This window comes from Mastomys coucha, unplaced genomic scaffold (assembly GCF_008632895.1).
Source record: "Mastomys coucha isolate ucsf_1 unplaced genomic scaffold, UCSF_Mcou_1 pScaffold16, whole genome shotgun sequence".
NCBI classification, from domain to species: domain Eukaryota; kingdom Metazoa; phylum Chordata; class Mammalia; order Rodentia; family Muridae; genus Mastomys; species Mastomys coucha.
This window is the reverse complement of record NW_022196898.1, coordinates 54963337-54968995: the sequence shown is the minus strand read 5'-3', so window position 1 is coordinate 54968995 and position 5659 is coordinate 54963337.

Sequence of the window (5659 nt, the reverse complement as noted above, 5' to 3'; positions counted from 1 at the left end):
AATATATATATATATATACATTTCTTCTGGAGCTATTGGAATCTGTAGACTCACAGCAAAGGAACCAGAAAGTGTTCCATATTATTCCCAGGTCCTAGAAGGCCTTCCATGGAAAACCATTATTTTTGAAGATGAGCTCATGATGCAAAAAAAAAAAAAAAATTACAGGTCACATGTAGGGACAAGTTGTCATGAAAGGGAGTGGTAGAAAGCATACTCATAGTCTACTTTCAGAAGAACAAATCAAGTGACTGAGGCAGTCCAAAGAGAAACAGGTATAAAACCTGTAAGGCAGGAAGGTGGTATGAAAAATGAACCAGGAAACTGAGAGAGCACATTTTATATCAACTTGCCCCCATCCCAGGATCATCAAATATTGTAGAAAAGGGAACAGAAAAAAAGTAGGACAAGAGGAATGCTGTGAAACACTTTCCTGTGAACATGATATGGCTGTGGTGCACAGGAGCCCACAGCAGCTGTGGTTAATCACACATCACCAGCATAACACCAAGCTACTTAAAAATTCTAGCATGAGTGGGGGTGGGGCTCCAAAGGCTCCTGGGTGAAAGACAATCAATATTTTTGCCTGTGACCACTAGTATGTTCCTCTGGCTCCAGTAGACACAGGTATATGTTATGGACTTGATTTAATGGATTCCCAAATTACATGGGAATTCCTACATTTGCTTGTAAGATGCTGCAGGGCCCTGCCCCCAATTGGTTTTTATTGGGAAATAAAGATACCAACAACCAATGGTTGGGCAGGAAGACAAAGGTAGACTTTGAGATTTTTGTGGGCTAGGAACCGGGGGAGAGGAAGGAAAGGGATTAGGCCTATGTAGCAGAGATGAAACCTAGATTTTAAAAGATGTTGACTCAGAAGTACCAGAGAAGTACCAGAGGGGAGTGTCTGCTAACAAAGCAAAGTTTAGGAGTGCCCAGTCATTAAGCTAGTCAAGGCGTATTAAAATTAACTGGCGTGTGTGTGTGTGTGTGTGTGCGCGCGCATGTGTGTGTGTGTGTGTGTGTGTGTGTGTGTGTGTGTGTGTTTCATTCAAGAATCCAGAGAGCTCCTGGGTGGGCATAACCTTGGTGGATGAAACATTTTAATGTGAAGTTTGGAGAAAAATGTTTTCCTGGTTCCTAAGGAGGCTTAAGGGAGTAGGGATAGATACTATCAAGATACATTTTACACATACATGACATTTTCAAAGAATAAACAAAAATACTATTAAAATAATTAAGAAAAGAAAACATGGTAAATCAATGTTTAGGATCTAATTGATGGGTTAATAGACTAATGCAACTGAAAAGAGAATTAGTGAAAAGATACCTAAAAAGACCTAGGATGCAGCAAGCATATGTGAAATTATGAACAACAAAGGCACAGACAATAGAATGTAAAATATTTGGCATTGACATCTTTAGGTCAGGCTGTCCCCAGGGATCATACTAGTGTTCACTGCCCATGTCACCCTGGAGGCTGTATTGATGTCCTTGGCTTGTGTTGCTTCTGGGGACTGTCCATGGCCTGTGCTATATGGTTGTATTGATATTTGTGGTCTGTGCTGTCACTGGAGACCAAGCAGAGGACCCTGGCACATGCTGACATTGAAGACCATGTGAAAGTTCATGATCTATGATCCTGATGACTGCAAAGGGCATAGAAGCTTCTTTGAACTTCAATAACTGCAGACTCACAGTTGAGAAAGAGAGACATAGAATGCTTCTGTGACAATCTCTACTTCATCCCCAAAGTAAGAGCCTAGATAGGATACCATTGAAGAGATTCTTAGAACTATTATATGGATGATAAAGTGTAGCTCTCCACAACTAATGGCTTCTGCAGGGGTGTGGGTAGGGAATGACTCAGTTTCTTCAAGGGGCTTGCCATTGAAAGTGTGACCATGATCCAGGGAATGGGCAACAGAAAACGGACTTTTTCTCCTCCTCCTCCTCCTCCTCCTCCTCTTCCTCTTCTCAGAGGTCACAAGTTCAGGAGTGATGGACCTGAAAAAACTGGGAAATGAGTGTGATTAGGGCACATGATGTGACATTCTGAAATAATCAAATATTATATTGGGAAACATCTTAAAAAATAAATGAGTAGATATACAAAAATTATAGAATATTTTATAACCTCAAAATGAACATGGACCTTGTAACTTCATAGTGTAAAGTAAACATAAAGATGTTAATAGAAAAAGAAGCTAGATGACCATTAAACAAATAATAAAAAAAGAGTTTTCCTTATATCGATCACTAAGTGCGTTCTTTGTGCCAACCTTGCATTATTCATATACATAACACTATCTTAAAGCCACTCAAAGACACTATCTTATTGCTGTGCTCAAACACTGTGACCAAAGCAACACTTATAAAAGAAAGCATTTAATTGGGGCTGGCAGCTGAATTACAGTTTCAGAGGTTTAGTCCATTGTCATGGCAGAAATATGGCAACCTAAGCAGGTAAAGTGCCAGAGAGGTAGCAGAGAGCTACACCCTGATTTGCAGGCAGAAATAGAGAGGGAGAGAGAGAAGAGACTCTGGCCTTGGCATGTTTTTTGGTGGTGGTATTGTTTTTTTGTTTCTACTATGTAATACTCTTTTTCCATTTATTTATTCACTTTACACCCCTATCATAGTGCCTCCCTCCTCCAAGGCTACCCCTCACATGGCCCCTCCCCTACTTCCTTCTCCCATTTACATCTGAGAAGGGAAAGGACATCACTAGGTGCCAACATACTCTGGCACCTCAAATCTCTGTAGGACCCAGCACATCCTCTTCCACTGAGACCAGACAAGGCAGCCCCATTAGGGGAACAGGCAGAAAACAGAGTCAGGGTAAGTCCCCACCCCAGTTGTTGGGGGCCCTGCCTGAAGAACAAGCTACATATGGGGGCATTTAGGTCCAGTCCATGCATGTTCTTTGGCTGCTGGTTCAGTCGCTGGGAGCCCCAAGGGTCCAGGTTAGTTGACTCTGTTGATCTTCTTTTAGAGTCCTTATTCCTTTCAGGTTCTTCAATCCTTCTCCCAAGTTTTCCACATGACTTCCTGAGCTCCATCTAATGTTTGGCTGTGTGTCTCTGCATCTGTTTTGGTCAGCTGCCGTGTGAAGTCTCTCAGAGCACAGTTATGCTAGGCTCTATTCTACAAGCATAACGGAGTATCATTAATATTGTTGGCTGTTCACTCTGTCTCTGCTCTATTTTTATTTGTCCGGCACTTCTTATAGGCAGGACAACTTTTAGGTTGAAGATTTTATGGGTAGTTTGGTTGTCTTATCCCTTGGCATGATTTTTTTTGAGACCCCCAAAAGCCTATCGCCAATGACACACTTCTTCCAACAATGGCATACCTCCTAACCCCTTCAAGTAGTGCCACTCCTTGATGACTACACATTCAAATATATGAGCCTATGGTGGCCATTCTTATTCATATCACTCCACCCTCCCTCTGATTATTTCTAAAAGATGAGGACTCTGAAACAGAGCCATATTAGGAGGCTCTCATAACCACTTTTGACTCCTAGGTTGTACAGCTAGAATTTCAATATAGTGTACCCATAGACACCACCATAATCCTGTCTCATCTCTTCTTTTTAAAATTTTCTTTTTTTTTAAACATATTCACTTTACATCCCACTCACTGCCCCCTCCAGTTACCCCATCCCACAATACTTCTCCCCACCTCTTCTCCTCTGAGTGGGTAGGGACGCCCTTGGCTACCCCTTACCCACTTGGCATTTCAAGTCTCTGTGAGGCTAGGTGCTTCCTCTCCCATTGAGGCCAGACATAGCTAGTAGAACATATCCCATGTACAGGTAACAGCTTATGGAATAGCCATAAGCTATCTTATTCCAGTTCCAGGAAGAGCCATTGTCCCCTGGTTGGTTATGACTCTAGGTTAATGTGAGGTACCTTTTACAAAGACAGGATGTCTCAATATTGGAAGACGCTTAATATAAAATTCTGGACTTGTTCAAACAATTAATTAGAACTATGGAGTGTAGTGTGTGAAATACTATCTTTAAATGGGTTATACATTGCCTTTAAAGAATGTTTCTAAAATTTTCTATTATGCCACCAGATGGTGATAGAGAGCAAAGTTATATTATTTATGTGTAATATTTAGGTTAAATTAATCATTTCTAAGAATATGAACTATTTCTTATATATATTGCCTAGATAACAGTTTAGCTATATTATTAATTATATTACTAAGTCAATGAAGGAAAATATTACCAACATATTATAGATGAAGACACTGAAATTAAGAAATTTTACACTTGAAATCTTTAGAGTTAAAGATTTCCTAGGAATTCACTCGAAAAATTTCAGACAATTTTTTCCTAAAATATTTTTAATGTTTTTTACTATGTGAGGCATATATTTATTATTTTACCCCAATAACCTCATTAGTAATTTGGTCATGAAAAAAGAAAGTATAGGCCATTTTCTCTCCAGTGAGTTTCTAAGATGGGAGCAGCCAGTCAGGAGGCACAAGCCCCATGAGTCGCAGGGGAGTAGCAGGGTGGCAGGGACAGGATCCTCTCAGCTTCCGAGTGACAGAGGTGGATCAGCGACTTTCTCTGCCCCTTCCCTGCAAGTGGAGGACCTACATCCAGGGAGTGCTTTAACCCAGAGACTCGGGTGAGATCTGCCATGATCTGCCATTTTCTCTTTGGTAAGTTTCTAAGACAGGAGCAGCCAGCCAGGAGGTACAGGCCCCATGAGTCGCAGGGGAATTGCAGGGCAGCAGGGACAGGACAAGCTCTAGTCAGAGACACTAAGAACATCTAACACCAAAAAGTAAGAGATGGCAAAAGGCAAACTCAAGAATCCTACCAACAGAAACCAAGCCTACTTGGCTTCATCAGAACCTAGTACTCCCACAGCAGCAAGTCCTGGATATCCCAAAACACAAGAAAAGCAAGAATTGGATCTAAAATCATATCTCACAATGCTGATAGAGGAACTTAAGAAGGATATGAATAATTCTCTTAAAGAAATACAGGAGAAGACAGGTAAAGAGGTACAAGCCCTTAAAGAGGAAACAAAAAAATCCCATAAAGAATTACAGGAGATCACAAGTAAACAAGTAGAAGCACTTAAAGAGCAAACTCAAAAATCCCTTAAGGAATTGCAGGAAAACACAAACAAACAGGTGAAGGAATTAAGTAAAACCATTCAGGACCTAAAAATGGAAGTAGAAACAATAAAGAAATCACAAAAAGAGATAACTGTGGAATTAGAAATCTTAGGAAAGAAGTCAGGAAACATAGATGCAAGCATCACTAACAGAATACAAGAGATAGAAGAGAGAATCTCAGGGGCAGAAAATAACACAGACAACATTGACACAACAGTCAAAGAAAATGCAAAATGCAAAAAGATCCTAACCCAAAACATCCAGGAAATCCAGGACACAATGAGAAGACCAAATCTAAGGATAGTAGGTATAGAAGAGAATGAAGACCTCTAAGTTAAAAGGCCAGTAAAGATCTTCAAAAAAATTATAGAAGAAAACTTCCCTAACCTAAAGAAAGAGATGCCCATGAACATAGAAGAAGCCTATAGAACCCCAAATAAACTGGACCAGAAAAGAAATTCTTCCCACCACATAATAGTCAAAACACCAAATGCACAAAACAAAGAAA